Raw genomic sequence first — 9,578 nt, 5'->3', positions numbered from 1 at the left:
CTGCCCATTTCGCTATTCAAATTATAAACTGTGTCATCGATTACCACATGGGGGTGAACATTAAGCAGGAATGAATGACAGGCCCTTGGATTTGGACTAGATTGAATGTCAAAAAGTAGAGCTGTGGGACTCTCTGACAAGTCAGGAAGGGTGTGCCAACCCACTTAATCCTGTGAGAAACTGGAATCAAACAATGTAGAAAGCTCGCACTCAGCCTAAGCTGCCTTGGGACCAACAGAGGCACAAAGCTCTCTTTTCCTACACTCTCCGCCTCTACCTTTAGTGACACTCTGACATCCTCCAAGCCTCGAACACCACCCTTCTGCTCTGAAGGTCCTGAGTTCTGCTCCACTGTGATCCAGTTCTTCCCAGTGTGCTGTTTTTGTTTTGTTTTGTTTGTTTGTTTTTTAGCTTCTAGAATTTTCTTGTTGTCTTTGATATTGGTAAACTTCAGTATAATATGTCCAGATGCAAGTTTTTCCCCATCCTTCCTTTGGTTTACCCTGGATGTGTCTTTCCCTTTGTTAACTTGGAGAACTGAGCCTTTATTATCCATTGAAAATTGCCCTCTTGATATTTACATATTCTTCTTCCTGGTAACCAGATGAATGGTTTTGTGCTTGTTGCATAATATGACATGGGGGGTGTTAATATGCACCCCACACATCTCTTAACTCTTCTGCAGATTTCTGCTCACTTAGCCCTTGCTTCCTCCTTACAGAGCATCGTCTCCCTCCCACCACTAGCTAACACTCCAACTCTGTCTTTGTGGGTTGCTTTCCCCACTCACCCTGTTCTCAGCTGCCCACACATTAGAGACATGGAGCCCTCACTCATTTTTTCTGATAGGTCACATGCTTTACTCATGCTCATTCTATGAGATTATTTGTTTCTTTGTTCTATTTCCTATCCTCTAGTATAATAGGAATTGAATTTAAACAGTCGCATTCTTTGGCCACCTCTACCCTGCCCTTGGTGTCTGTGGCTCAAGCTCTTCAAGGTTGCTGGAGAGTTTGTGGAGACATGCTTCAGGCACCATGCACTCCCGGTTGGCTCAGCAAACGAATGGAAACTGTGATACAAAGCCTCCCACCCACTGTTTCTGCTCTATTTTCCAGATAGAGACCATATGCTTCAATCACAAAAGAATAAATTTAGAATTTAATAATAAACAGATAAGTAAAATTATCTTATACTTGGAAATTAAAAGGAAAGCATTGGCAAATAATTCATGAGTTAGGAAGAAACACAAATGGACACTGGAAAAGATTAGAAGTGTTAGATAATTCAGTAAAGGTCATGACACACAGGGTCACATAAGCCAACCTTTAAAGGAATATATATATATATATATATATATATATATATATATATATATATATATATATATACAGGATCTTTATATAGTCCTGGCTGTCCTGGAGCTCACTAAGAAGACTAGGCTGGCCTTGAACTCAGACATCCTCATGTCTCCATCTCCTGAGTTTGGGAATTACAAGAATATGCCACTACACCTGGCTGTTACTCTATAAGCATATCTATCAGAAATGAAAATGAACATGTTTGTATTTTGTCTAATTTTAAAAATTTAGAAAATGGTCCTCTGAGAGGCTCCACCCAGAGGGGAATCGGGACAAATACTGGGACCTGCAGCCAGACTCTGGGACAAGAGCTACAAGTTGTATGGAAGAGTTAGGGGTTGGAATGATTGGGGAGGGGAATTGTCAAGAACTCCACAAGGAGCCTATGAAGGCCAGACCTAGGGGGTCACAACCTGATGCACAAATTGATGCACCAGCCAAGGACACTGCGAGCAGAGAACCTAGATCCCCTTGTTCAGGTGTAGCCAATGGACGGCTCATTCTCCACATGGAGAAGGGGAAGGAGAGCCGGGGACTGCCTCTGACATGAACTCTGGTGCCCTTTGCCCTCTGGGAATACATAGGAAGGGGATGCAGGCTCTCCAGATGAGACCTGATATAGGCTGTGGTCATAAGGTGGGGGAGGAGGACCCCATCTGTCAGAGGTCTAGGGGAGGGGAACAGGGCAGAGAAAGGAGGGAAGGTGGGAACAGGAAGATAAGAGTGAGGGAATTGCAATCAGGATGTAATGTGAATAAATACTAATATTAATACTAATTTAGAAAATGTAGAAAATGATACATAAAACCTAATTGAATATAGCATGAGAGAAAAGAAAGCAAAAAATAATAGCAGAAATCATAAAATTGAAAAAATAAAAAATAAACAACAGAATAACAGAAAAATAGTAAATTAAATCCCAAAAGCCCTTTGAAATAAAACATATAAATACTCTACAAGACTAGTAGGAGGAACACTTCATAGATAGAAAACATGATACAACTAAAGATAAATTACAAAATAAAAAGAGGAAATAATCTCTACAAATATTTCAATCCTGAGAAGTACAAACCAGAATCAGGAAGTGAAAAGCCTCAACAGCCATGGCAGGCCCCAGACACACTAAGGACTTGAGACTGTAGCCAAATATAAGCACCAGACTAGACTGTTCGCTATCATCTATCTCCTTGTGACGGTTATTAATATCTGAAGGACACAGGCTGAGACTCAGACCCACCATTCACTGCCATTATAAAGAGATTGAATTGGGGTCATGGGCCTTAAGTTTATTAGAGATCCATTGCAAGTCTCTTCAGTTGACCATGTCCAAATGGCAGCCGGTAGCTCCCCTACACTTTGAACATCGTCATATTAGCATCAATCATACTTACCGCAACCCAGGCCTTGAGAACATGAACCAAGCTGTGTGTGTTTGTGTGGAAGCATCAACAAACACTTTGGAAGGCATCAGAGACAAATGGCAACCCACTGCTGCCTCTGAAATTCCTGTCAGTGAAAGGCATGTAGTAAGAAAAGACTGCCATCGCTGCTCCATACCAACATCCCCATCCCAACGTCAAGGCAAATCAGCAGTTAGATCTACGTTGGGAGTGAGTCCTCCAACCCTCCATGTGGTCACATGCTATGGTAGCTCATGCCCAAATTCCATCTGTCCTTCAAATTCACAGACTGATGAATCTAATAAGCAAATAAGCACTGATTTGCTTTGCTACAACACTGTTATTTTGCTGCCGTAAAGCTGATAACCAATGGGTCTTTATTTTTGGTATGTGTACATGTTTGTATGTATTCAGGCATGTGCATAAGTATTTGTGCATATGTGTGCACATGAGTGTAGCCAGGCCAGAGTTGATGTAGTGTAGTATCTTCTTCCAGCATCTTCTATGTCTTTTTTTTTTTTTTTTTTTTTTGATACTGTACTTGAGGATTGATGATTGGCTACACTGGTTAGCCAGCAAATGCTAGTGTCCTCCTGTCTCTGCCTTCTCAGCCATGGGAGTGCAGATATACATCAAAGCACTTGGTTTGTACATGAATACTGGGGTATCCAAGCTCACGTTTTCATGCTTGCCCTACAAGCACTTTACAACGGCAGCATCTTCCAAACTTCTGGGTAGGTCTTTAGAAACAGTAAGTGAGCCTAAATCATGCTACGAAACAGGCATTTTTCTCATTTCCTTGACTGTTCTAGGAAGTTAGACATCAGCCTTTGTTACAAATCATTAGATCATGCGTGGCAATATTTGATAATTTTTTTTTACTTAATCTGCATATTCTTTTCTTTCTCTTCTGTTTGACTGTTTAAACTCTAGTCTCCTATGGTTTGGTTTTCTGCTGGATTGTCCGTATGAGGGAGGTAGCTTCCCTGGGAAGGGGAGACATGCTGGCAGATCATTAATCTTCACTGGAAGCAATGACGAAAGTCTTTAGACAAAGGCCCCTCATAAGGTAGAAAAGCAAACCCATTGGGAGTTTGAGATTTGTTTTAAAATTCTGAAAGACACTGGAAACAATCTAGCTGCAAAATTCATGAGGTTATGAGAACCTCGGATAATTTTAAATAAAGGTGGCCTCTGTCTCCTCTGACAACTGACCACAGTCAGTAGCCATTGGCCTCATGAAACAAACCCAAAGGAGAAAATCTTTTCAAGAACAGAGACAGTCATGCCTCTGCTGAGACCCTGTGTCTTTAACAGACCTGGGACACCTTTAATTGCAGCTGCTGTCTGAGTCATCTAATAAGCCTAATGATATATAGAATATTAAATGATCCTGTCTAATTTCTGACTCGTTGAGTATTTAATGAGGAAAAGTCTCAAACAAGATAAAGTTACCATGAACGAAACTCAGCAGAAACCAGACTTCTGCAAAGTACTGAGAATTTCGAGGGAGTAATTAGCAAGTGCAGCAGAAAGCTGGAGAGTTCCCATGGTCTCCTGCAGCTTTCGTTAATGAAATATGGAAGAAACTACAATTGTTCAAGCATTTATACTAGTAGGAAGTTGGTGGCTGTTCTGTATAACATGGCTGTGGCATGTGTAGTATACTAACAGTAATAATTATGCACTATGTACGTAGGCTTTGACCTGAGTACCTGGCACAGCACTTCTTGTGAATCAGCACTTCCTTTGAGATTTTCAATAAGTGATAACCGGACCCATCTTCGCTCTCCAGAGAAGGGAGGGTAGGTGAAGTTGAGCACCCTCTGGTACCCAATAATCTCCTCAGTCATCCCTCTCTGGGAAGCCTCAAAAAGCTTCTTATGTGACACTTTGGAGACTGTGTCACTGTTCAGGTAGAGTGAGTTTTCAGAGTCCTATGGAGACCCCAGGATCTTGGAACCTCTTCTCTCCCCCACACCTGTCTTCACATCTCTTCCGTTTGTCTATGCCTGAGTCACCATGTGATTTCAAACAAAACAGTGATGTAAAGTTTAGGATTTTCCTCAGTTCGGTGACTTGCTAGAAAAATCATGAGATCTGAAGGTGGAATGGTGAGATCTCTTGATTAGAAAAGTCAGAAGTAGGCAAGTCAGGGACCCAGGGTTTCCAACGGGAGTCTGAAGTAGAGGCAGTCCTTTATCTTATCAGCTCTGTCATGACTCCATCTCCAAATTAGTGTATGAATTGAAGTGCATTGAAAAAAATTGTCAGACACTGAAGAACAAGGAATCTTAAGCCCCCTTAATCAGTCAATGGCATCCCATGAACATACACCTGAAAGTCAGCCTCACAGTATGAAAAGCAGCCCACTTTCAGTGTCATCACTCAAGCCATGTTCAAAAATGAGTTATTAGCCCACTCCCTCTTTTCTAGGCCACGCAAACCATGTTCCTGTGAAGACAGCATCAACCCACTCTTGCCCTTGAAACCCAACTAACCCAAAGCCATTTGTCCCGTTTAATGTGATTACTTCATATGGGTCAAATAAAGATGAAGGAAACCAGGCTTTTTAGCAAGAAATGAGGAGTGATGCTACCATGCCTCGGTACTTAAGTTGAACCCCTCTTAAACAACTTAGTGAGATTCTTCTTAACTAGTGAAAAGCAACGCACCTCAGCTTGTTCTGACATGTCCATCTAACCTATAAGATGAAGTTAGCAAAGGAGCACACGAGACCATTTCCTTTGTGCATATAGAAAGCATAATAAAATCCCTAAGGAGAACATCAGGACATGTACACTCTAACAGGGGAAAGCGAATGCTGTGGCCAAGTTCACTTTGTCCCTATTGTGTTGTAAGCAAAGCCCCAGCTCACTGTTAGCAGTTGCCTCACATCGACAATTGGTAACAGTCAAGCCTTTGATTTTGTTTTTTGAAGAGGGCTTCTATATGTTTATTTTTTTAATTTAATTTTATTTTATTTTTAAATATATTTTATTAATTTATTCATGTTACATCTCAATTGTTATCTCATCCCTTGTTACTTCCCATTCCTCCCTCCCTCCCACTTTCCCCTTTCTCCCCTCCCCTATGACTGTGACTGAGGGGGACTTCCTCCCTCTGTATTTGCTCATAGGATATCAAGTCTCTTCTTGGTAGCCTGCTATCCTTCCTCTGAGTGCCACCAGGCCTCCCCATCCAGGGGACATGGTCAAATATGGGGCACCAGAGTTGTGTGAAAGTCAGACCCCACTCTCTACTCAACTATAGCCAGCACACAACAAGAACATTTGCTCAACCATGTTCATAGCTGCCTTATTCATAATAGCCAGAACATGGAAACAGCCTAAGTGTCACTCAGTAAAAGAATGGATAAAGAAACTGTGGCACATATACACTATGGAATACTACTTAGCTATTAAAAACAAGGAATGCCCAAAATTTGTGGACAAATCAATTGAACTAGAAATGATCATAATGAGTGAATTGACCCAGAAGCAGAGTCAAATGGTATATACTCACTTATATCTGGACACTAGCTCAAGGGGCAACGTCTCATGAAGGTCTTCATTTACCAGGAAAGTGGGACAGAGGGGAGGACATCCTATTGGCACTCTAGATGAGAGAAGCATGTGAGAATGGGGAAACAGAAGGATCCAGAGGGTCCTAGAAACCTACAAGAAGAACATTATGATGAGCAGATCTGCGCCTAGGGGTCCTGCTCAGACTATTTGTTTATTTAAAGACAAGTTTTAAAAAGTAAAATGAATGCAACCAGGTGAGATTAAGACACATAAACCAAACTGCAACGTAGAAAAAGGGCCTTGTTGGAAACATGATGAAGAAATGGAAACACTTCCCAGACACATGGAAGAGCTCACATTGTCAGTAGGAGTAAGCTGCTACTAAGTCTCCTCAGAACATCAAGGTTACATTTGCTGGATTTCAAACTGCCTGTGCTTCACTTGGTCCAGGAAAGCTTTCCATTCAATGTACTCTTTTTTTCCTCAGTTATGGAGAGCCAGTTCTTCCCCCATCCCTTCTTCCTCCTTGAAGCTGTCCCAGGCTAATTTGAACTTCTCAGGGGTGCGCCTTCTCTGTTTTTTTTTTTTTTTTTTTTTTTGGTGTTGTTGTTCTTGTTTTTGGTTTTTTGTTTTTTTGTTTTTTTTTGGGTTTTTTTTTTTTTTTTTTGGCTCCAGTTTTCCCCCAAAAGGCTATTCGTGCCACTTGCTCTTTTTATCACTGACCCATCAGAGAGTGGTGACACGAGCCTGTGGCTTTTCCTTCTCCTTTTGCTTGAGGAAAGACTTCGCTTGCTCAGAGGAAGCATCTACTTCCTTAGTCACCCTCACTTCTTCACCAGCAAAGTCAAACACCTTGGCAATTTTCTCCTTTTCTGATTCTTTGGGTTTCTCTAGCTCTGATCAACAGTTTATTTGAACTAGTCTCTTCAGTCTCCGCGGATGCCTTCTCTTGTGAGCTTGGGGCTGCTTTTGACTCTGGTCCCACATCACTAAGGAAGCTGGTCCACAGCTCATCTTCCTTCTTCTTCCTTGTACTCTCTGACCCAAGGCTCCCTCCTCGCTCCTCTTCATCTTCTTCACCGCTCTTACCTCCAGATTGTCTTCCAAGAGACCATTTTATTTTCTCTTTCTGGCTGGAGCACTCTGAACCTGCCATCTTTTCCCTTTGGTTTCCTCAACCTGCTCTGCACCATCCACTTGGTCTTCCCTCACTAATTCATTGACGTCATCGTCACGGTACTCTCCATCAGACCGCACGTAGTCCCCATCCTCTTCTGACATGGAGAAGTCTTCGGAATTTAATTCCTCCATGTCGCGTGGAGCCTGCTACCGACATGATTGTGGCCACTGCCCCCCAAAAGCAAAGATTTAGTGTGAGACTATAGAGGTGCAGGACCAGCAGCGAGGGCAGTCCTGGAAGTGTGCGCACATGTGCAGACCGGGTCTTTGACTCTTAAAATGTCTTTGTAGGCTATAAATGAGATTCAATTTTTTAAAGTGATGAATAGAAGAAAACATACCTCAGATATGATGGCCAAAGGGAAATTTCAGAAGCATTCTGCATAACGTCTGGACAAACAAGGTGCCTAATTAGTATTGGCACATCCTTTCACACTCAGACTCCAGAAAAAAAATGCAGGTAAAGAACATTATTATTATGAACTAGAATAAAAAGAGGGAGATTGAAACTTTTAACTGGTAGAAGCTAAAGAAATTACAGACAATTACTAAGAATAACGAGAAATTTTGAAAAAGTGGATGGACTTAAGACTAATACATAAAATATATTCATCAATACTGGTTGTAACTGAAAATATCATTTATAAGTAATTTTGCAATTTTTAAAATATAGTCCAAACTAAGTAACTTTACAATAATAACTTTAAAAAAGGAAAACCCATTCTGTAAGTTTTCTGTTCAAATTGAGTGTTTTTAGTACTTTCAATCACACGAATTAAAAGTAGAAAGAGGAATTATTTGAACAATAAGTGATATCACTGAAAAATTAAAGAATAAACAATTTTATTAAGATATATATTTAATCCGGGTGGTGGTGGTGCACATCTTTAATCCTAGCACTTGGGAGGCAGAGACAGGCTGATCTCTCTGAGTTCAAGGCCAGCCTGGTCTACAAAAGAGTCCAAGCTAGCCAAAGCTACACAGAGAAAGCCTATCTCAAAAAATGAAAAAGAAAAACCAAAATCAAAGATATATATGTAAGTAATATCCATTCACACTTAATACATGTAGTGAGTCTTTCGTTATTATTGTGGTCTTGATTTTGTCTCATTGTAAATCCAGTGACAGCTTGAGCCACTTCAATAAACTGAAGCCATTCTGTCCCTGTCTCTGTCCCTGTCTCTGTCCTTGTCTCTCTCTGTGTCTGTCTCCCCCTCTCCTGCCTCCCTCTCTCCTGTCTCCCTCCCTCCCTCTCTTAACATCTCTCCCTCCTAGAGGGCTCCTTGCCCTAGGCAGACAGCCAGTGTGAGTGTTCATGGGATCTCTTCATATGTTTCCTTTCTCCCAGGATCATAGCCTGAATTTGTCTGACCAATGCTTGAAGACAATTGTTTTGTGTCATTTCTGTCGATTTACAGTTATTCACTCAGTCATAAGCAAGTCCCTTGAACTAAGTAAACAGTGATGTTTTCATGTGTTACTCTTTATAATTTTCCAGACACTGCATCTTGTGTACATACTGAATTTATAAGAAAGGTTCTATTTACCTATAATGTAGAGGTATTTAAGTGCTCGTGTGTGTGTGTGTGTGTGTGTGTGTGTGTGTGTGTGTATGTATGTATGTATGTGGTGTATGTGTGTGTGTGTGTGTGTGTGTGTGTGAGTATGTGTGTGTGTGCGTGTGTAATGTCAGAGGGAAGGAGTCTGAGTTGGTCCAAGTGTCCTATAATTCTTGTTTCAGGATTCTTACAGGTAAAGGGATTGACTCTAGAATATTGGGCCTTGGAAACCAGAAGAGGAGTGTCACACTAAGATTGTGATTGCAGAGTTATTGACACAGTGTCTTGCCTGTGAGTTATTGGGAACCCTCATTAGAAGCAGGACAATGAGGAAGGTTTTCTGAAAGACAGTCCTGAGGAAACTGCCTTGCTGTGGCTGCAGGAAGAGGCAGCAGATGAACTGATGGATGGTCAGAGGAATCATGAGAAGGGTGTCCTGGGTAGGCTGAGGAAAGAGTGAATCAAAAGAAGAAGAGAAGAAGAAGAGGAGGAAGAGGAGGAGGAGGAGGAGGAGGAGGAGGAGAAGAAGAAGAAGAAGAAGAAGAAGAAGAA

General features: G+C 41.4%; 1 pseudogene; it reads right to left on the bottom strand.

The window, feature by feature from the left end:
- Positions 1-6,693: 6,693 nt before the first annotated feature.
- On the bottom strand, positions 6,694-7,599 carry LOC127199630 (craniofacial development protein 1-like; annotated as a pseudogene).
- Between the last annotated feature and the right edge of the window lie 1,979 nt (positions 7,600-9,578).

The sequence above is a fragment of the Acomys russatus genome, chromosome 15 (assembly GCF_903995435.1).
Source record: "Acomys russatus chromosome 15, mAcoRus1.1, whole genome shotgun sequence".
Lineage (NCBI taxonomy): Eukaryota > Metazoa > Chordata > Mammalia > Rodentia > Muridae > Acomys > Acomys russatus.
This window is presented reverse-complemented; position numbering and strand designations above follow the sequence as displayed.